This window comes from Cydia splendana, chromosome 9 (assembly GCF_910591565.1).
Source record: "Cydia splendana chromosome 9, ilCydSple1.2, whole genome shotgun sequence".
Taxonomy (NCBI): Eukaryota; Metazoa; Arthropoda; class Insecta; order Lepidoptera; family Tortricidae; genus Cydia; species Cydia splendana.
Window position 1 is genome coordinate 13,316,938 of NC_085968.1, and position 25,118 is coordinate 13,342,055.

The window sequence follows — 25,118 nt, forward strand, 5'->3', positions numbered from 1 at the left end:
AAAATGAAAGAAAATAAGTTTAGATTAGGTTAGGTTAGGTTAGGTTAGGTTAGGTTAGGTTGAACATTTACATATGTCGTCATAAAATACCTATAGTAAAACTTGTATAATAAATGAGCATTATATTACATGACCGTTATAAGAAATAAGTGTTATACCGAAAGATAATTATATAAAATAATATTTATTTGAGTAACTATATTTTCTGAAATTCTATTAAATGTTGATATATCGACAGAAAATATATTAATAATTTTTATATCGATCATTACACACCCCCATTAAATTTGTAAATTTGTAATTAAATGATGCATACAATAGCTCACCGTAAGTAATGCATTTATATTGCCAAAAAGTCTTTGTCTTAGATTACAAATACATCTTAGGCTCATTCAAAGGGTAATATATATATAAATGTATATGTTCAGTAGTGTGTAAAAAAATTAGCAGACTCTTAAAGAAACCGTTTCGTAGTAACTATCTGCTTAATTGCGATAAGTAATGACAAAAATGGTAAAACCCTCCAATATCGGAATATAAATAATTGTATTTCACACATTTATAAGACAAACGTGATTTTGTTCCTCAATTGAGTATGTTCATAATTGTTTATCTTGTAATTTGTTTACAAATTACATGTGTTAAGAATGCATAGCCTCAACGCAACTTGTATCCGTAAACATGTTTCAAACAAAAACAGTAAAAAATGCATAATTTCAAAACCAGATTAAAGCTTTTATACTAAAATGGTAGTCTTGACTTTCAATACACCTACTTACAGTAGGGATCAGATTACCTAATTAAAAAAAAATAGGTTGTCTGTAAAGTCGGTTTACAGACGATAATTGTGTCGCTTAACTTCAAACTCGGGTAAATCCATTCGACCCTCTCAGCAAATATCTACCCTATTACCTTTTCTTAATACCAAAATCGCATAATTTGACAGATGGATTTACCCGAGTTTGAAGTTAAGCGACTCAATTTTGCGTGATAACGTCATAAGAAAACGTGGCCGTAACGTTACCATGGAGATTTGTCCACAACGTTACCATGGAGATCTGTCCACAACGTGACACTTTTTCGTGCATGCTACCGGTGTTCATCGATTTATAAGACGTTATCACGTCAAAAAAGCATCTTAACCAGATAGGCAAAAAGGTACCTAAATATAAAAATCTCTAGTCTATCACTTAAACAATTATAAGATTATTATGGCTTATGGCATTTTGAATTAGCATGATTGAGTAACAGACATGCAAACTTGTCTTCTTGTTAACATAGTCCCTACCTGGGATTATTTGATAAGGCAAAGAAACAATTACATTGATTAGGTAAACCATAACTATACATTTAAAATTTAAAACCCTGACCATATTTTAACAGCGCCATCTAGTGAGTGAAAAGCTATTAAAAAGTGCTAAAAAATATCGTAGGTCTAACATTAATCCTTTTCGGAAAATCGCACTTAAATTGGTTAATCTGTTTGGGAGCTACGGTGCTACGGAAATTCTCACAGAATAGACTGAGACTTAGGCTAACATTCCATTTCTGACCGCAGCTGCACTACTAGTACAAACGCGTCGGTGTTATTGTCAATTTCCATAGTAAAATGAATGGTAGTGCTGCTGTCGTTGGAAATGGACTGTCACCTTTACTGTTGCGGCAATAACGATGCCGCAACAGTAATGCAGCTGCAGCTTACATCCGAACGTCACCTTAAAATTAGCCTATCGGCTTCCCAGTCTCATCGGTAGGGCATCTCTGTTAGGGCATTTACATAAAAAAGCGTCTGTAGGTACCTAATATAAACTAAATTAGTACATACTCCTATTTAATTAACGCAAGTACACTAAAGTCAGTATTATGTATTGGACAACAAATGAAACCAATCATACCTATTTACAAATTGCAATGTGGCTAATACCTAAATGAATTTATAACGAGCCAATCATTATTATTGTATTGATCGTTATAATGTTAATATGATCTGAATAATTAAATAGGTACTTCGATTATACATATACTTCCCTCTATGTTTATTTTATTTGAAGTTATAAAAAGATTTCTTATTGCAGGTAAAATCTCAACAGTTAGTATAATTAATTGAAGGTTTAGATAACTTAACATAAATTAATTCCAGTTAGCACTTACAGTACATAAAAAAATCCTAAAGAATTTAAAAGCTTGCGTCCCTTGAAGTCTTTCAAAAAGCTCGATCCTAGCTTTCTGTATTGCACAACTTTACATTCTCATGAACATAAATCTGCCATCCCATATACGTTATCAAGGCCCTCACTACTTTCGTCCAATTTCAGTCATTAACAACATCTTTAGCAAGCTTATCCGTATCTGTTATCAGCCGGGTGAGGAGCGCGAGCGCACGCCAGTTGATGTTCGCGCGCCGCGAGGAAGACACATCCGCGCTCTCGCAGTGAAACGTTCAGTGCACTTGGTATAAACCGTGGACCGTGATACGAGCTGGTGATTATATCAAACGGTGCGTGTCTTCATTATACACCCTTTTTTCAGCAAAATTAGATGACCATTCAGAAAAGTATGATTCATGTTTAGTTCAGAAATGAAAATGCTTGATGCCTAGGTATAGGCCTCTCTATGTGACCTGAAGATGATCTTGTTTATTGAATGCATTGAAAAGTTAGAATATATTGTCTTATTAGCATCCTTGTAAAAGATAATTTCTTTTATTTTTTAGTTCATGAAATAAAATGTCCAATTAATAAATTTACGTCAATTATCGAGAACTAAATGAACGAGTTTGTAAACATACAAACTCACTCATTGAGGGTTAAATATAGATACTCGTAGTTGCATCTGCCAAAACTGGCAATGTGGGTAACGTTTGTATAATTGTTATGAAAATGTGTTATTATAATAACAATATTTACATAATTGTGTAACATGGAGTGGCCTATGCGAGATGAAATAACTGACGATCAATTTTAACCCCTATCTCCGAGCACTTCTGACTGTAATAGTATAAATTCTTTAAAGTCTTGGTAAACTATTTTTTAGTTATATTCTACAATCCATTATACTTTCTCCCGTTATCTGTAAGTACATGCAAATGATTATAATCGCCTTAATTTTCTGCAATAGAAATGATACATTATTCAAGTAAGAACGTATTTATCTACCAACTTTCGACGTTATGTGAATACTTTAACTTTATGGCAACGATTAAATAGCATAATTAATCTAATCACACTTCGCCCTGAGGCTTCTAAGCATTACATTATGTACTTCATCATAACATAACTTTAGGCGTCACAGAAATAACTCAATTAGTAATAACAAGTCGTGCTATAAATAATGTTCAAGGATGATTAATATTGTTTATGTATACATACGAGTATAATGCACATACGAACATAATTTGACTGGCTTAATTTTATGAATAAATCACTCAATGTTGATGTAATTTTAAAATGCTGCTAATAAGATAATTATGAGTTGATTATTTACATCGTTTGTATGGATTTTAAATAATCGTGGGAAATGGTTTCTGCTACAGTCTGTTTAAAGGAAAAAACTAAAACTTATTGTTCACTATGAACTATGGTTAATACGACGACGGGAACAAAATAACAAAAAAAGAAGAAGTAAAAGACTTTCGAAGTTGAAGATGCGTAGCGGTCACCGCCCTGTCGCAGTTTTTTAAAATTTACAATCATTTATCGTATTAACTGTAGTTCCCCGTAAAATTAATTGTGCAGTACGGCGTTATTGAATCGCTAGTTTTGTCTGTCTCTTTGGTTTTTCTTTACTAGTTTTAACCCCAAACATGACACTTGATCACTGAGAAGCGGCATTCGAACGATTACAGTGTCTTCTTAAATTGATATTGATTTATCGATATTCTTATTCATGAATGCATATTATTACCTATTTAATCTTACACACACACATTTATATCATTCCTTTGTAATCATCAAGTACTTTGTAAAATTCCAACAATTGATTAACCTTTGCAAAAACCAGTGGTTGAAGAATATGACATGTCCAAGGTACATATTAGACTCGTTTACGCCTAGTGCCTTCATTACAGATGACATATTGTATTGTATAATGATTTTAAAACGGATGCTAAACTTAGAATGCAATACAGTCAACTATACTAAGGTGGTATTGAAATAAGTTATTTACCATATCTTCCAGATTTTCATTTTAATGATGATAATTAAGCTATGAAAAATCGTTTAATAGGTAGGGGAGACCGAGGTGAGTTGTGACAGAGGAGAGTTGTGACATTGTCGATTTTTTGGAATCTAATAACTGTTAGTGAGCTCGCAACAGTGTGCGTTTGTTAGCTTGCAACTTGAACTAACAAAGGCGCGCTATTGCGACCTAGTTTTTAGTTAATAGATTCCAAAAAATCGACAATGTCACAACTCTCCTCTGTCACAACTCTCCTCGGTCTCCCCTACATTGAAATATCCATTCACTATGGTCATTAAGATTTAACTGCTTTGACAATTAGCCTGCTGCATTTGCTTCTGTTAATGATTTTAAAAAGAAAATTACGTTCCGGTAATACATATTGCTAGTACAAAGAATGTAACTTGATTATGAGAAACTAGTAAGTATCCTAAGTTAACTGAAAAGATAAACTTCGCAGTTTTCGGTTAAAAGCAATGTGCATGTCACTATGTGTGTGATTGTGCATCGTTAGCCAGGTAGTCATATTTATACTCTGTATCTTTACGTATTTAAATAAAAGTAAACAAATAATTTGTACATTTTCGGGTAGTTATAACATTTATTGGTTAACCAACCAAATACAAAAGCGCCTGGATCTGTCACTGAACGGCCTGCCTTTAACCTATATTATTTGATCATGTAATGTTTTCATCTAACCTCAACAGGCTTAAGGAGCCATTTGAGGGTAGATTTTGTTTACTTTTATTTAAATACCTAAAGATACAGACTATAGGCAAAGTACAAAGCAAAGAGCTATCTAATAGTCACAGGCCTTACAGATATTGTCAAATAAAAATTCGATAAATTAGGAATCAAAATTGTAAAAGCACAACGATTTTTAGGAAGTTTTATTGGAGACATAAACGATAAAACCGACTATATACGACAAAAAATTTAAAATTGGACTGATTGCATCCTTAGAATAACAAAAGCTTGTGAAAAATATCCTCAAGCTGTACATACCGCATTTACTAAATCACTACAATGTGAGTGGCAATACCTACAAAGAGTGACTACTGGAACAGACGAAGACTACAATGACCTAAAGAACGCAATCAAGACTCATTTAACACCCTCCATACTAGGCAGAGAAGTAACATCTATAGAACATAAACTCTTTGCTCTTCCAGTGAGGCTCGGAGGCCTTGCAATTAATGATCCCACAAAGCAGGCTAAAACCTCACATGCAATATCATTAAATGCCAACAAAATACTAATAGATGCAATTCGAACCGGCGAAGAAATTATCATAGAAGACCATCAAAAACATGTATGTATATGAAAATTTAAAAGAAGAAAGAAAAAAGCGAGAAAATAATGAACAACATCAACTAGAATCAATCATGGATAAGCTAACAATAAAAACATAGAAATGCAACCAAAGGGTAATTAACAAAAAATCATCACAGTGGCTAACAGTACTATCGACCAAAGCTGATGATACCGACCTAACAGCAACGCAGTTTCGTGACGGCCTTGCGATCAGATACGGGCATGAACCTTCTAGCCTGCCACTAACCTGCGATGGCTGTGGCGAAAATAATTTCAACCTAAACCATGCACTTAATTGCAAGAAGGGAGGGCTCATAAAAAGAGGCCACGACCAACACAGAGACGATATCAAAAATTGGGCTGAACCAGCATGGGGTTCGGCTACTACTGAGCCAATAATGCGAGCCGCAACCTTAGAGCAACCAGGGCTAGTAAGCGACTTACTACTGGAAAGCGTATGGGAGCCAGCGAGAAAGGCGTTCTTCGACGTTCGCATTGTAAATGCCGACGCCGCCTCGTATGGTCTACTCACATGGCCCACGATTGCCCAAATACACGCTCGCGAAAAACATCGCAAATACGACCTGGCTGCAGAAGATCTCAGAACCTCATTCATTCCCCTTGTGGTCTCCTGTGATGGGGCTGTCGGAACGGAATATGAATCCTTCATAAAAAGAACATCCCTTAAGCTCCGTGAAAAATGGTCCAAACCATACTCACAAATAATCAACTGGATCAAAGTCAAAATACAAATATCAATCATCAGAGCGGTCTCTCTAAGAATTAGAGGAACGAGAAGAAGGATAGAAAGATTTGGATCTGAAGACGGCTGTGGAATACCCATCCTTGAAGATTAGATTTCTCTTCTTTCTACCGTACAACTGTTTTTAAATACGTTTAAAATTGTATTATTTAATGTAATAAAAAATAATTATTTTATTTTTCGGGAAATAAGCAAAGTACATTATTAAAATAACTTAGGTACAAATTAATAAAACTAAGCATCTTAAAAAAAAATCTTAGTGCGAATCCACTGTATATAATCCACTGTGTACTTTAGATACCTTTGTACTTCATAGTTTTCCAGTGCATAAAAGGAGGCGTTAGGTAGGGACCCTATATAGTGACGTGGTTAATTTGATCTCTAGCAACTGTCTCAAGATGCTTAGGTTTGTAAGTTTTTACAAACCTAACCTCCTCCTCCTCTGTTCCTCTCTTCCTCTGCGCGCTCCTCTGGCACCTTTGTATCAGAGGAGCCCGTTAACTCGTCATTCTTTGTTCGTATTTAATCCGTGTATGTACAAATAAAAAAATCACGTAAGTAATATACTCACAATAAAGTTGACCATGGAAACATTAACTATTTTTTTTAGATTATTCGTTTACTAACATTTTTAGAGGCTGATTGTGGTTTAACCATTTGTTAATGATATCAGATTGGAATTCGTTGTGCGGGTAATAAGAGTGGAGTCAAAACAAGATGAAAGGTTATTGCAGTAGGTACAGCCAGCAGAGTTTGTGAAAAATCGAAGCGCTTTTTTAGATCACAATACGGTTGCCAAAAATTTAAGTAGCAATCTTGAGGCCTTTCTCTTAGTAAATTTATAGATTCGAAATCTGATTTCTTGACTTACACTCAAAAGAAAAAAAATCACGAACAGACATAGGTCTAAAATGCACCTTAAAATTTGTAAACATTTTTGCACTATAGCCAAAAATAATAAAATTGCCTTAGCCTTAACAAATTCTTAAATCAAAACCAGCCTCTTGAACTAGACCTTTTTTAACCTCCTAAGTCCCTGCGTACAATTTTTTGTACCTATACAGGGTGATTCAGGAGACGTGAGCAGGACTAACACTGCGCATTTCGTAAATTATAAGCAACTGTTTCGTATCAGTATTAGTGAGGTTAACGTTAATTTTCTAGTCGTGTTGAAAAAAAAGTGAATAATTTATTTACGAGATGCATGGTCACCCTAAAATTAGAATACTAAATTACCGACCGATATTCTGTGTCAAATTGAATGTCATCACGGTCTGGTTACTTTTGAAAACTCGTATGTCACTCAAGTTTGACAGTTTGTTTTCTTCGTAATCAAAATGCTGTCATTACTGTTAAAGAGGTTTTATGCTTATTAATTAGGTCTTGTAGGGTGACTATGATTGTAGAGAATTAAATTTGCCCTCACCAAAAAGTTAAAAAATAAGAAAAAGGGTGGTTGTTTCACCTAAATACGACGGTGATCGATCAATTATCAGTTATTGAGTGTGCAGGATTAGTTCTGCTCACGTCTCATGAATCACCCTGTATATTCCAAAATCTATTTTGAACTATTATTGTGTACCTAACGGTTCCAATTTCAAAAACAAAACAATTGCTTTTGGGTCTTAGGAGGTTAACTAGAAAAATACCAATTTATATATAGGTTATAAATAATGAATAACAGACTTCCTAGATTGTATTTACTCAGACTTCATTACTAGTTGAGTGTGCTCAGAGCATAAAAAGGTCAACCACGGCGTTGCATGAACAAGAGATTTCCTTTGGCAGGATTGGTCCTTAGGACCCAAGGATGGATTTAAGAAGTGGAGCCACCCAGATTTTTGATGCAGGTGGGGGGTGGGGGGTTTTAAGCGTCGGCGACGTCTGATGTTAATAATTGTTTAAGTTTAGGTTCTATGTCAAGTTTAGTATCATTTTCAAGTAAATCAAAGATGTAGACATAGATTTCATCTAAATCGGTTCAGCCGTTATTGATTCCCCATACAATCTTACACCTTCCTTTTCACTTTTAAGAGATTTTTTTTGAATAAAAACTATCTTATGTTCTTCCCCGGGACTCAAAATATCTATACCAAATTTTATCTAAATCGGTTCAGCGGTTATTGAATCCCCATACAAATTTCCACCTCCCTTTTTACACCCTTAAAGGATGATTTTTGAGATTTAAAGTAGGCTATGTTATTCCCTGGAACTCAAACTATCTCTGTACCAAATTTTAACTAAATTGGTTTAGCGGTTTAAGCGTGAAGAGGAATTTAAAAAAAAGTCTTTTTTTCATATTTTATGTGTTTTTACTTCTGAATGGTGTCATTATGATATCAGAAATGAATTCGGCATCCCCGATTTATACGAAAACGATACCAAACTTGGCCTAGTAACTTAAATGATATACAGGTTGTCCCATAAGTGACACGTCACGGTGACACTGGAGGTAGACTAAGTCAAGAGGACCCAAACCAACTTAACATGACCTCAGTAAAAGTGGCACGGTTTTCGAGTTATTGCCAAATTAAGGTTTTTCATGAATATTTACCGTTTTTAACATTGTTAGTGCCAGTGTGCACTCGGAAAGGTCTCGAAGTTAGTTTTTTCATGTGTACGGCATCATGAATAGTTAATTAAGATAACAGAATAGGTATTTTATCGATAAACAATGTATAGTTGAATTATCGAGAAAATGGAATTGCATTTGAAGTGGTTGTATGCTGATAGTACAAGAAAATAGAAAATTCAAATATAGAATGCCTGTAAACAAACAATACTACTACATATGCAATTCCACGCTCTCGATGATACGACTATAAAATGCAAAAAAGTACTGGTTGAATCTTGAATTAAATTCACAGCGGAACATTAATTTCGACTTTGACCACCTGTCGTGAAAAAAAAATACTAGAAAAGTAATGAGCAAATAACGTCAAAATATTGAGCATGTTATGCAGATTCAAAAATGGTATAACACATGTACCTTCCTGCAATAAAATAAGAATTATTATCATCTTTCGAAAGCCTCATAAAAAATAAGTTAAAACTTGGAAATCTGCAATCCGTTGCTACTTAGTAAAAATAACGATTTATGTTAAGATATTTCATTCTGGATACAGAAATAAAAAAAACGCCTATTCAGTATTTGTCGAATGCCTCAAAGAAAGAGATGGAAAATGCTTATATCCCTTTTTAAGGATATCATTGAGTTGATAAAGGTTCAAAGAAAATAATACAGGTTGAAGTTTGAAAGGGTAAGTTGAAATAATTTTACAATAGGTGCTCGAATTGCTTTTCTCCGGCTTGTATGCATGCTTGACACCATCTTGTAAAACTTCAAGTTAATTTTCTTAAATTAATTTCGGATATGTTTAGTGCTGCCTCGAACATGCCGTCGTAGTTCCTCTTGGGACCTTATTGGATTGGAGTAAAATTTATCTTTTAAGTATCCCCAATAAAAAAATCTAATGGATTTAGGTCCGGGGAACGTAGGCCATGCCACTGGTACCAGTCGGCCGATCCATCTTCTGGAGCTGGAACCACAGCAAGATGGCTGCCCAGAACATTACGCTCGCGATGTCCGCGATCACCTCACACAGAAATTTCCAGATGGATCAGCCGTTTGAGACCAGTGGCATGGCCGCCGCGTTCCCCGGACCTAAACCCATTAGATTTTTTTCATAGGGGATGCTTAAAATGCTTAAAAGAATTAAGTTTACTCCGTGCCAATAAGGTCCCAAGAGGAACTACGGCGGCGCATGTTCGAGGCAGCACGAAACATATCCGAAATTAATTTAAGGAAATTAACTTGAAGTTTTATAAGACGGAGCCAAGCGTGCATACGAGCTGGAGAAAAACAATTCGTGCACCTATTCTAAAATAAAATAACTTTAAAAAATTGATTAAACTTCAACCTGCAGTATTTTATTTTCTTTGAACCTTTATCAACTCAATGCTATCCTTAAAAAGGGACATAACCATTTTCCATCTCTTTTTTTAAGCATTCGGCAAATACTGAATAGGCGTTTTTTTATTTCTGAATCCAGGATTAGATATCTCGACATAAATCGTTATTTTTACTAAAAGTAGCAACGGGTTGCAGACTCGACAGAAGATAATAATTCCTATTTTATTGCAGGAAGGTACATGTGTTATACCATTTTTGAATCTGCATAACATGCTCAATATTTTGACGTTATTTGCTCATTACTTTTCTAGTAATTTTTTTTCACGACAGGTGGTCAAAGTCGAAATTAATGTTTCGCTGTGAATTTAATTCAAGATTAAACCAGTACTTTTTTGCATTTTACATTGTTTATCGATAAAATACCTATTATGTTATCTTAATTAACTATTCATGATGCCGTACACATGAAAAAAACTAACTTCGAGACCTTTCCGAGTGCACACTGGCACTAACAATGTTAAAAACGGTCAAAATTCATGAAAAACATTAATTTGGCAATAACTCAAAAACCGTGCCACTTTTACTGGGGTCATGTTAAGTTGGTTTGGTTCCTCTTGGCCTGGTCTACCTCCAGTGTCACTTATGGGACACCCTGTAGATATCAAGATCAAGTTGAGAGCCCCCCCCTAAAAATTTACATCAAAAATATCGGTGGCTCCACTTCTTAAATCCATCCTTGGGTCCTAAGGACCAATCCTGCCAAAGGAAATCTCTTGTTCACGCAACGCCGTATTTTAGGCCCAGCACAATCCGCTATACATCGATAACTTCATTACTAATAATATTCCAGTCATACTTGTTATGTGTGGCACACAGATGGCTAGCCGATAGCGTCGCAAGACCTACTTACATGGCTGCTATCAATGCATAATATTGATAACTTTGTCGGATATCAATTGTGATGTGTTGGAGTTAAAAACGTAACCAACTCTCAGCAAACATTTTTGGTCAATATCCCGATAAAGGCACCTATTTGCGATCTGAAATAGGTGCCTTTATCGGAATATTGACCAAAAATGTTTGCTGGGCTATGAGATAAAAATAGTTTAAACCCTTATGTCGCTGGGGATACCGTTTTCTTGGTAACATATAAAACAAGACACATAATTTGGGGCATTATCTATGAAAAGGGACCTTATTGTCGATGGCGCTTACGCCGCACAGCGTCACGCGGCATTGTATTAATATCGGAGCATCGTCAATAATGGCGTAAGCGTCATCGACAATAAGGTTCAACATTTAAGTTCCTCTTTATGTATGTTTTTTGTTAAGTAAGAATTTAATTTTTCTCTGTCAGGCACAGTAAGCGAGGCTTGAATTTACGATTATTTTTTAATTTGCCTAGGAAACGGTTTTGTTACAAAAATATCTACAATATCATGCAGGAATACACTCTAATTTTGCTCTTTTTGTACTTTTTGTTAACCTGTTTTTGTACGTTCGAGTTGGATAAAATTTGGCTGGTTTGAAGAAGTCCTTATTCTGGGCGATTGATTTTGAATATTATAGTTGAGTTGGGAGCCCATACATTAAAAATACCTAATTGCAGTTTGGTATAAGAAATCTTAATTCAAGAATTACAGTCGACGAGTAGAAAAAGTTAAGTAGTAAGTTGACTTTTATTATAAATGTTCATTTACGTTCATTTGGATTTTCTTTGTGTTGTTGTGCGGAAAAATTATACGTTCCAGTCGGGGGCAAAGTTTGTTTACCCCTCGTGCCTTGAAATCCTCGCAACGTTCAATATTCCACTTTTCGACGTTAAATTATGGAATTTTTCGCTTACTCGGGTACGAGTATTAGCACGAGGGGTTAAACAACAACTTTGCCCCCTTGTAAAACAAATAACTATGTTCTTAGACATGATATTATTTACTTTCTAGGCCATCTGCAAATAGGAATCACCGTGTATTCTACAAGTAATCTTAACGTGTAAGTGGAGAAACGAGTGCACTCGGCTACTCATAATGGCCAAAGTGAAATGCAACCAACGCCTTATTTAGAGCTAGGAAGCCCTGCCTCGGAGACAGATGTCAAGAAGAGATACCAGGCGCACAAAGGACCGAATAGGTTTATGCGGATGATCTTACTAAATTTGGAATGAAGCAAGCTAAACGGTCGATTTTTATTTGTTGTCGATTTTTTTATTTTCGTCAGATTCCGATAATACTTATTTGCTGGATAGATAAGAGTTCCGTTTTCTGTACAATGTAGGCGCAAAATTAATATTTTTATTTGATGATGACGATATTTTATTTTCGTCAGATTTCGACATTACATATTTGCTGGAATAGAGTTCCGTATTCTGTACAATATAGGCGGACAATTAATAATTTTAAACGCAATCTTCCCCTGGGTAATGAAAACGTATGGCATTTTCGTAGGTACGGTCAGCCAAGAAAGTGGTAGACCACTTTCTTGGCTGACCGTACCTAGGTACCTACATTATTTTTTTCAGGACAAGTTGTGATTTCAGTTTTAATTCGCCCAGAATAAGGACTTCTTCAAACCAGCCAAATTTTATCCAACTCGAACGTACAAAAACAGGTTAAACAAATAAAAATTTGAGCAAAATTAGAGTGTATTCCTGCATGATATTGTAGATATTTTTGTAACAAAACCGTTTCCTAGGCAAATTAAAAAATAATCGTAAATTCAAGCCTCGCTTGTGGGTCAAACAGATCACTGTGTTATGTCTTTCCTGTAGACATACACAAGAGTTAAGGGCTATAAAGGTTAATTTTCTTATTTAACCCTTATCCACGTGAAAAGGTCCTCCTTTTATTTAAAGAACTATGATAAAATCATTACTTTCATGCCCACAAGCTGTTAACTATTGCCCACAGGAGAGAAAACTAGTGTGTTATCGCGAACAGTACATTTTTCTTACAGCAACAATGTCGTTTGACTTTGAAAATAAGTGAGGTGTCGTCTGCAAACAATACTATATCATGGTGGGTCTTAACAAGGAATGGCAAGTCATTTATGTAGATAAGGAACAGGAAAGGCCCCAATATTGACCCCTGTGGTACACCCATAGAGACCAATGACCCAGGTGATCGCTGTCCATTCACATCGACCCTTTGTATTCTACCATTTAAGTAGGACTTAAGTAAATTCAGTGCCGATCCTCTAACTCCGTAATAATGAAGTTTCCTGATTAATGTTTCATGACAAACACAGTCGAAGGCCTTAGATAAATCACAGAAGACACCTAAAGCATCTCGTGACTCCTCCCAGGCATCGAAAATATGCTTAATTAGCTCAACACCGGCATCGGTTGTTGAGCGACCCCGTGTAAAACCAAACTGCTTATTATGCATCAAATTATTAACGTTAAAATGTCGTACTAATTGAGAAAGAACTAATTTTTCAAAAATCTTGCTAAATGTTGGTAGCACAGATATCGGTCTAAAGTTAGTGGGGTCAGAGCTGCTACCAGATTTAAATAAAGGAATTACTTTACTATGTTTCATTAGATCAGGAAACTCGCCGCAATCAACACTGTTGTTAAATATAACTACCAAGTCAGGCGCTACAATTTCTACTAAGGATTCATTTCGATACAGTTTAGTCAACTATAATGAAATTGACCATCAATCACAGCTCGCCGCGATCAAGAGGACGAAACAGAACCATAGCTCAAAATAATTATTTATTTTAGGTTGTATAGTAGAAACAATTGCTTCATAAGTCAGAAACGCGCATGTGTCACCCTTAATATAGCAACATCCATAGACTACGAAAACCACTTAGCGTTGCTTGTTAGTCTCCATAGGGTACGGTGGCCGACATCGAGAAAACAACTGTCTAAAAATTGAATTTAGCGCGGAGCAAGTACCAGGGCCTCATGAGTTACGAGAAGGTGTCGTTGACCAGCCCGCCGGGGCGCGTACCAGTATGAAGGTATCGCGGCTGCTCGCGTATCTTAGCTTTTGGTTTGGTTTGTTTGTATGATTCTACTAGTTTAAAGTATTATTTTTGTTGACGCCTAAAAAAAGTATTGTATACAATAGTGATATAATCAAGCTTTTCAATCTCGTACCTTACTTAGACAACTCAGCAAGCTTCGTTGTCTAAACACGGTACTCGACTGAAAAACTCTCTATTATATCACGATTGTATAAAATACTATTTCTTTACAGAGTAAATCTACTTATTAACTGATTCTAATGAACCCAAATTGTAAGGTTGTATTACCGTGTAGGTAAAGTTAGGACGATAGAAACATTGGCACCTACACTTCAAATCGACGTGGCGTCATAATACCTAATACTCAAATTACCTACATGAATGACCGCTATATTATCCAATATTATCGTCTTTTGGTTCCAGCAAACGTTAAAAATACTTTTTATAAGTCGTATTTAAATTTAATATAATTATTTCAAAGAGAAGTCCCATCGATATTTCAGAATTTGACGATACGTACTTTTTAACATTCAGGTATTTTGGACTTGGGCAATATGAATAAATTTATGGAGGAACTCATTTATGTGGGCATTTTGGGACTAAGTGTTTTTGATATTCAGGACAAATAAAGATAATGGCAAATGGCATTATGAAAATGAGTTAGTTACAATGAAATCAAAGCAGCAGTTTGATGTTACCATAACAATGCACTGTTGCTGAAGTTACGTAGGGATGCTGTATTTCAGCTCAACAATCACAAAGCAAGATACCTACAGACTAGGCGTCACAAACCCGGTTTCACCGAAATCGAAAAAAACCGGAAAAACCGGGTTTACAGCCAATTGCAAAAACCAGGTTTTAACTTTGATAAAACCGGCTTTTTCGAGTTTTTCGATTTTAGAGTTTTATATACAAAGTTTAATTATTTTGATGAGCAACAAGCACTTCAGAGTTTACTATTATATTTAGAACAATACAACACATTATATGTACGTTTATTACTATTTTCACTAAATATCCCTTAATTTCCCTAGTTCAACATTGTAGTAGTAACGCTCATTGATCTCTAGTTAAAAATGTTTATTGGATTAATTATAACAAAAGGCAATCAGGCGCATTCACCACGTACAGTTTTTTTCTTCTTTATCGTATCATCATGACTGAGAGACGTGGACTGTGGACACGTTCACCAGTATCTATTTGCCCAGTTTTGCAGATAAATAGGCGGCTTGCTCCTTGAGGTTGAGGCTTCTATCCAGGATGCTTCGGAGATATTTAGGAAGGAAGTTGTGGTGAAGAAGATTGCCCCTGAATTTTACTCTCAGCTCCTTAACTGTTTTGAATGACATTATCAAACTGCACTCGGGACTTAATCGCGTATTTAAGTTTTAAAATTTACCTCCTAGTTTATTTAGTTTGATAATGTTTAATAATCGTGAAAGTTTAAATCAGTGTTTTGAATGATTCACGGTTATTTTCACTAGATATCATTTCATCTAATACATACATATATATTAGGACCTGGGTCCTTTTCCAGGGTATTTTGTCCCATTTTCAAGCTGTCTTCTTGTGTCACAAGGGTCAGGTCATCAGCATAAGCAAACAACCGCGAGGTGGTGTTAGGCGGGATAGGACTCAATCATCGGTATTTTCAGACCTATGATAACTAATACTGGGCGGTGTTGAGAATGTCGGATATCTGCTAGCACGTACGGCCGGCGGCCCCTGGGGTACCGTCTATTCCTTTTGTTGGGAAGACTTGGTCCGGTTTGTGGTCACTCCATCGAGCTCATTTGAATGTTCTTTTGCCTTTGTTAGAAAAGGCTAAAAAAGTGTTGTTCCTATCTGCCCAGTCCATGATCGCCTCCCCGCTGGCATCAGAAGGAGGACTGTGTCAACACCATTGTCATGTAATATTTTGCTTAGGCATTCCATTTTAGAATTGCTTTAAAAACTTTATTGATGAAATTTGATGGTCTTGGTAAAGATAAAGGTAATATTAAAGCATTGATCTTAAAAATACTTGCTTATTTTACAAATTAATACGTAAACTCGAAATCACCGAAAACACCGGAAACCCGGTTTTGCTGTATCACAAAAACCGAAAAACCGGTTTTCTAAAATACGCACGGGTTTGTGACCCCTACTACGGACCTTAAATAAATAAAGAAACTATTAATCATTTCGCGCTAAGTAAAAGCTATAAATGACAGTATCCATTATCTATTTTGTAAAAAAATCGGAATTCACGGCCTGGGGGTCGATTTTTGAATTTCGATCGTTCGATTTCGTCACTCGAAAATCGGTGGAAAACGGCGAAATGATAATTTTTGAAATGCGAGCGATCGAAATTTGGAATCTAGTGGTATTGACCACTCGATTTAAATTATATTAGTAGAATTTAAATGCCTAGTAGTGGAGATATTATTGAACGAAATACTCGAAATCGAACGGTCGAAATTAAAAAATCGGCCCCCTGAGTGTATTTACATATGTTTAAGTATAACTTATGATCAAATGCTATGATCGTGCTGTTGTATAGATAATATAGTAATATAGCCTAGGCTAGACTCGACAATTTGTTTCCTAGTGTCCCTATTACCTATATTAGGTACTTACTCATTAATCATATTCTTCACAGATTGTAATTTAAAGGGTGCATTGTTTCTATTAATTTTTATTAGTCTGTGAGTAAATAGACAAAAGATATCCAAAAGAACATGGCATTGTATTTATTATTTCGTAAGTCCTGTTCACGCTTAGGCGGTGTCAGAAATTTGATGCGAACTATTAAGGTTTAGAAATAACTTCATTATTTAATCGGGTTGCATCGTATTTACCAATAAAGGGCCGTGTTCGTACGATATTTAATCTGGCTTGTCATCGATAACCACGCCACGCTGTCAGTTGGTAATCGATCATGGAGCCATGACTGCCATTTTAGGCAAATTGAATAAAATAGTAAATCTCATGAATCGTTTTTCGAAATTTATGTTACAGTGGAAAAAACAAATTGATTCAGGCGAATTGCAACCACATAGTGGCCAGTATAGCTGTGATCATCGATTAAATACGGTTTATTACATAATATGCTATATAAAATGATTAATACGTAATCAAATTCTTTTGTGAATAGATTGGCAGTTTCCTTTGTGTCACACAATCCTAAAAATGTACTTGTCTATGAGCGTTACGAGGTTAGTGAGGTTGAGGGTTCTATGTTTGAGGGCTTAACAAGCTTTGTTACCGAGTGAAACACAAAATTTTTCATTACATTAATGCAAGGAAAATACTGACTGTAAAACATTACAATTAAATCAAAATAAACGTTATTTAATATTATTCATTCAAAATCATAATTTAAAAGTCAATAGTAGGTACTAGGCAACAGACTACTAGCATCTCGCTCGAGCATACATGTACGGACAAGTACGAGTGAAAAACACAATTATTTAGATGTCATTCTGTTATTAGTGTACTTACGTTCGAAATGGCCTGACCTACATATACGAAACATTAGTAAGGCCCAGGATTGAAATCATCGCTGGTAGAGAATAATCTTTACCAGCAGAATAATTAAGTGCATTCTAACATGAATGCGGTCAACACATAAAACTGGACTGTAGCATTTAGCTGGGCTGTGGCTGGACTGGGTTGCTTCATCTAATTCTAAACACAGACTGCGTACCAACGCCCAATTCATTACGACACGCGCGACTCTTCCCAGGCGATCGACCCAACAAAATGTCTTTACCATTTCGAAACCATATACTGATAGAATTTCTAACGATATTCATATTTCTCTAATAATATTGATAACATTGCCAAATGCTATCGGATATTAGTATAATGCAGAGTCGACCTCCAGACGTACATTCGTTATTACTTAACCAGTTATTTACGAGTATACTTTAGATTGTTGACAAATGAGTGATCTTTAAATATCAACCAACGTCTTGTGATGCTTTTTCTCCTTCAACGAGCTTTTGTGACACTAATCGTCAATACCGAAAAGGACGACTGGTGCCACATCATTTGCATTTTTAAAGCAACATTCATTTATTTGACACCTTAATTGAATACGACAGGAAATAAGTACCCATTTAACAGTTCCATTACGTATAGTAATTATTTATATTTAATGGAATGATAAAATCGTTAGTTGCATTGAATGGAAAAAAGCTGTTTGACATGACAGCAGGCAACAGGTACAATACCGTGTTGCTGTCCATACTGTTAACAATTACCTAATAAACCTCATTGCAAATAGTGTTATTGTTGCTACAGAACAACCGTGAACAATATTTTTTCACCACACCACCTCGTAAAGGCTCTCTTAATTCCTCAAAAATAGACGAGAAAGTTGAATTTTATCCCCGAACGCTGCAAAGTAATGTAATGCAACGGCCGTATCAGGATAAGCTAAGTGACTCTGCCCCCCTCGAATTTCGGCGTGTATTTTTTATGCATGATGTGGCTCTACATAGTAATGAATGTGCAGAATTTAAGCACCCGAAACTTTACAGTTTTTGAAGTGAAAACTTCTTTAGCGACGCTGTGCACTTTTTGTGATGGGGAAAAAATGTTAAACTCGCGACAGGTCACGTGGCCGTAAGATTCGTAAAACGTAAGACGGACACGTGACCTGATCGAAAAACTGTTACAATGTTATTGAGTTTTCACTTCTGCCGGCACTCCCGGAGTGCAACCCGTTGTTTTCTATTGTTTATATTTCGTTTTACTTTAAACAAAAAAAACTGTAAAGTATAGGGTGCTGAAATTTCGCACAATAATTATTAATTGCTTAAATTCTGCACATTCATTACTATGTAGAGCCACATCATCCATAATAAATACACGCCGAAATTCGAGGGGGGCAGAGTCACTTAGCTTATCTTGAAACGGCCTTTTGAGTCATTTGTCGTTTCCTTATGCTGGCTGATCGAATTGGCTTTTAAGTGATGATTTTAAATGATAAATATTAATGGATTTGATTTGTAATGTTTAACAGTTAGTACTTAGTTAGTAGTAAATGTTATGTTTCACAACAAATAACTATTAAGTAATTTAAACAAACACTTGGGCTTGTTTGCTGGAAACGAATCACTCGGTATTTTAATGAGTTTCATTGAAACAATTTTCATATGCCATAAAGTAGTTAATTTATTTAGTAAAGTTAGCTTGAGGATATTCGTGATCGGAGTTTCATGGAAATCACAATGCTAACATCGCATTTACATTAAAGTCGCACAGGCTAGTTTAAGAAATTACGGATCTAATTGTGAAACAATTACCGCAACATACGGTCTATTGTTGGATCGGTGATAATTGTTTGTTTAACAAGGGCTCCCAGATGCCAGATAATGTCAGCTAACATTATGCGCATGCAATCTTATAATTGTTGCTTCAATTTATGGGGTCGAACTTGGGAGTCACGCGATATACTTAGTGTAATTTTTAATGCTTTATTGCTTCGCTAAGAACAATTAGCATTATTTTATTGTATCACTACCACAATCAAAACATTCTGATAGGTAGGGGAGCATGGGTACGGTTGTAACAATTTTATTTTGATCGCTTATATTATTGCAATTACAGCTCAAACAATCAAATAAAACATTATACAGGGTGTAATCGTTAAGTGTAGCCAGGCGATAATTCCGTAAATATAACAGATATCAGAAAACTTCAAATTGATATCGAAAGTGCGTTACCCAATGAGTAAAATTACATTAAAAACTTTTTTTTAAATAAGTACAAGCAGAAATATCCCAAACATTAACTTCAAACCCTCCCCATACATTTAGTACGCCGTTCATTCGTTGAAAGACTATTTTATACGGTCTAGTTATTTCACCGTTATCAAATGATTCGTGAATTGTCTAATTTTATCCATATCAATCAATTATCATTTTCAAGTAGTATATTATCGCAAATAATGAATCTGAAGCAGTTTTATCTCTTACGAAACCGACGTTCTTTGAGGGGTGAGTCGTCGTACTAAATGTATGGGAGAGTTTGAAGTTAATGTTTGGGATATTTCTGCTTTTATTTAAAAAAAAATATTAATGTTATTTTACTCACTGGGTAACGCACTTTCGATATCAATTTGAAGTTTTCTGATATCTGTTATATTAACGGAATTATCGCCTGGCTAGACTTAACGATTACATCCTGTATACTGAATAATACTTTATTGGGTTTATGGTAAATTTGAAATGAATAACCTATTTGTTGTAATTTTTCGTCAGCGAATAGTTTTCCAATTTTTGTGCCTTTGTTACAACCGTCCACGATATGGGGAAGGTTTTAACAGTAATGAGGGATGGTTGTAACATATTAAAATGGAACCCAAAACCAAATTTGCCAAAAATATAACATGCAACTATTCAAATGCCGTACACTACTATCATTTAGTTTAAAAAGGTACATTTTAAATACAATAATATTATTATAAGCAGCCGTAACCTCGTAAGTCGTCGCCTACGTGATCGAGTACAAATTAAAATCTAGTTTTCCAATATCAGAATGACATAATTTAGATGTCATTTTCATATCAATGATACGTTTGAATTGGCCTGATTATAGTAATTATCTGGTTTGGCGTATTACGGTAGGGTATCACAAACCTAAGAAAACATCCACAGACTCGTCTTCACGTCGTGCAATGTAAAGTGCTAATCTTAGAAGTAGCGTAGGATTACTTAACCTGGCCCATGTAACGACTTGTTCTGATTCCTTCGTTGCACAGAACGACCCGTGTACCCATTATATGCTAATTGGAAGACGACACGCAAAATTGCTTAAATTTAGAAAGTATGTTCATAGTTTTAAAGCGAATATTGTTTGACTTGTTGATTCGAAAACAAAATATAACTAATAATGTTCAATACCTAGAGTTAGACCAAGAAAAGTCTGCAGCGATTTTGATAGCCCACGCAGTAAAAGTGTTATTTATACGTCATAATTTCATAAAAGTTTGAGTTTAAAATAACATGTGCACTGCGTGGGCTATCAAAATCGCTGCAGAGTTTTTCTTGGTCTAACTCTAATATTATGAGTGTTATACTTAGACATTCGAGTTAATTAATTACACAGCAACATACAATTAATTGTACAGCGAGCTGTAAAACTGTACCTACGAGTATACCTACTTTATGAATGAATTCTATAATAATGTGGGTTGCACTTTTGCAGCTGTGTGTACATATTTAGGTTAAACGAAACAAACGAAAAAAGAAGAATACACTCCTATCGAGTGTATGCTATCGTGTGTTCGTTTATTGCCTCTGCCCGTCTATCTGACGCTTGTCTGTGTGTCCGTATGTAACAGAAACTGTAGAGTAACGGTTGCGTAGTAACCTATGCAAATCAGAAAATGTAGAGTAACGTATGTTATTGATAAAGAAGGCAATAAATAAACTTTTGGTACCTATACAAATCGATACCTTATATGTTTTCAATAATTATGGCTTGTGTAATCGAAGTAAAAGATAATGATAATGACACTATTTATAATGCATTTGTACCATACCGTATACTTTTATATTTAAATGTTTTTACAGTATCTACCCAATACACTAGTTTATATTCAAAATAATCTAAAATGGATGTTTTATAATTATATAGAAATACTAAAATAACTTATTTCAGTTTTAGCGTCTGTCTAACTATAAATAAATAAGTGGATAATTAAGAACACCCCGCGGTTTTGAGCAGTGAGTACGTCTCGAGATTGCCTTCCGGTATATTGCAATACAACAATTTTGACCACTCAAATTCAGAATGATAACTAAATTATGACACAATATTGCATAGATAGAAAGGATTCTAATAGCGATGTTACTACAGTTTTACGTAAGGTACGAACACTTTTCTTGGTGTCGTGTGCTCTTTGGCAGGATCTTGCGTCAACGGGCATTTGTTCCATCGTCTTTGGGGACAAAGCTGTCGCGTGGAACCAAAACTGAGATCGTGCTTGCAAAATAAGTCAATGTGTTGCGTAAAACGTTGCGGTAAAATGAAGGATGGACGCGTAGTGCATCGCCGATGGGTATGCCGCCAGCTCAACCTGTAAATAGACGTATTAGTTTTTTTTGCGAGTAACGTCCCATACGCAATCTGCTTTGAGCGCCAATACAGCACGCTACGTGCTCTTTATGTTGAATTCGTAATTTGTTTCAATGGTTTGCGTTTTGGGCTAAGGATTAATGACTGTATTAGTTTAATACTGCATGTCTGTGAAACCGTTCTTTAACTTTAATATTAATTAATCTTTGTTGTATCGTTGTTAGGTAATGTTTTCTTTTATGGGTGTGTTTATTATATTAAAGTTCGTTTGTATTTTAAATTTTAAATAGAGTAGCATGCTAACAAACTATAAAATTACCGTTTAAAACAAAAGAAGAACAACCTCTCGCCGCACGCGCAAGTAATTAATGAACCGTTTTAACTACTGTGTTAAGTTACCAAATAAAATCTCTATTTAGTATCAAATTAATAACCTTCAATCATGAATATTGATATCAATTAGGTAGGTATAAAAAAAATTGTATCAATTTACACTAAGTATACCTTAATGTAACTATAACTGAAAATGCGGCCACGTATATATTTTACATAAAATCTGTTTCTCAGCAACTCGACAGAAGCAACAACGGTGTGACAAATAGCTGGCCTTGTAAACAGATTGATGCAGTTCATGATATCACGACCGTGGCGAACCCCGTGGAACTGGTATTCTTGTGGAATTAATGGCATATCGCGGGCATTAGCATCTCCTAACGGGTTTCGTTTATGCAAGAATAATAAGAGGCCGAGCTATTGTTGTTATATATAATGAAATATTTACATTTCAATTAATTACTCGAGTATACTTAGACAATATACATATAATATTAATCTTATCCAGTCATACCAAGTAGTTTGAATGATTCGTATTTTTCCTAAAACATACAAGGATGACTCACGCTAGACCGGGCCGAGGCGTCTGACATGTCATTTTCTATGACGGCTGATCAGAGATCACGTGGTGCTTTCCATAGAAAACGAAGCGCCGGAAGCTCCGGCCTGGCCCTGGCCCGGTCTAGCGTGAGTCACCCTGAAAACGTTTGAAATAAATAAACATTTTATGTTTTGACATGTGTAGTTTTTGACATTAAAGATATTGAATTGAATTGAAAGATTCCTTCGAACAATTTGTACTCAATAGCAAAACAAAGTGCACTATTAAATAATATTTGTAATAAAACTATAGTTTTATTCGTAGTACACAATCAGTTAATGTCGAAACACCACTATCTCCTGATGTCACGCACACTGTCGGTTTTATAAATTGTAATGGTGCAGATGAGTTGCGGTCCAGACGTAAATTATTTTCCTACTCTTCCTTTATGTTTCGAAATAAACACGGTAATAGCGGTCCTATTGCCCAATGTGTGTTCTATTTTGACCTAATCTGGTCTAGAGAAATTGTGAAGTGTTGACAGGGTAATATGGCCCTGCTGTCATGACTGAAGGCATCGTTAAATAATAAACATTGCGTGACCACGCGTACGGCACACGTAACGTACTCTTTAACCTCTATTAGGTACGATGGAGAAGTATTGTGTAAGTGATATAATGAAGTGAAGTCACAAACTACAATAGACATTGTTTATTTCATAGAGTTCATCTTCGTCGGAATCTACTTGCCACCCAAAGTCGAACACCATATTTTTCGTTGCTGACTTGATGTATCGAGGTGATATAAAAAAAAACATAAAAAGGTTAATGTTGTGTTAATGTAGGACTCCACAGTCACTAATACTGTTTTCAGTTAAGTGCTTGTGATAGCTATCTTGTTTTTTGTTTTATATGCTGTCAAAGTGATTTTTTGGAAAATATTTTAAGTGAGTTCATAGGGCACAACCTTTTTTTTTCTTCACAATTATAGATACCTAATAGATTTATTTTCTAATACATTATAAAAAAACGTACTAAGTTGATTATATATGTATACGTTACGTGTAGGCGGAGTTACATTAAAAAACATACCGAAAATTCGTAGTAATAGTAGATTAAATAAATTTTAAAATTAAAAACCTTTAACCCCATTGTAATTAAATTAGGTACATAGGTACGTACAGAACAATATTTTAGTATTATTTTAGATTGACGGTGTGATATAGTGTTTGTAGGTAGACCGAACTATTCTTTCTCTCTATCGTTCTATGTTGTCATTCGATCTCCGTAAGCGTGTTAAATTTCGGCCCAATGGTGTAAGTAATCTAGGTATAAGTAGGTCAATATCGACTTGCTACTAAGTCTACTAATACTTACCTAATCAGATACATTACATACACCGTGTCAAGTTCACATAAGGTGTTAAGTAAATTAAACTGAAAAAAATAAATTCATAGCCAGACATCGTAAATTTTATAGCATTTTCGGTGCAGCGGAGTGATGGTGTTAACGGAATTGGTATTATTATAAACAATTTCAACCCTAATGATTAATTAGCGTTAATTACGTTAATATTATTAACCTTAATTTGTCATTTCAGTTGGAATTATCTATACCAATTCCGTTAACACCACTCCGCTGCACCAAAAATGCTATAAAATTTAGGATGTCTGTTCATAGCACAAAATAATATGTGTACAGAACCCACATGAGAATTAGCACATGTCATTTACGCGGCTGTACGCGCAGTCGTAGTTATACGCATTACGCAACCATGACCGTGAACTCTACTGCATGTGCGCTGTCCCAATAATATTTATTACGTAAAAAACAATGGGTCTAATTGTTTAGACTAGCACTAGGTTAGCTAAACTGTTTGTGGGTAACAAAACATTACTTTTGTTTTATTAAGTTAGACCAAGAAAAGTCTGCAGCGATTATGATAGCCCACGCGAAGCAAGTGTTATTTTAAACGTCAAACTTCTATGAAATTATGGCGTATAAAAAGCACTTGCGTGCGTGGGTTATCAAAATCGC

At 35.2% G+C, this 25,118-nt stretch overlaps 1 protein-coding gene across 1 annotated transcript in view; it reads left to right on the top strand.

The window, feature by feature from the left end:
• The first annotated feature begins 2,356 nt into the window (after positions 1 to 2,356).
• The window catches only part of LOC134793671 (uncharacterized), a 45,525-nt gene continuing 22,763 nt past the window's right edge, over positions 2,357 to 25,118 (top strand). The window contains exon 1 of the mRNA XM_063765320.1: positions 2,357 to 2,497. The gene's annotated coding sequence lies outside the window, so the exon portion shown is untranslated. The remainder of the gene's footprint in view (positions 2,498 to 25,118) is intronic.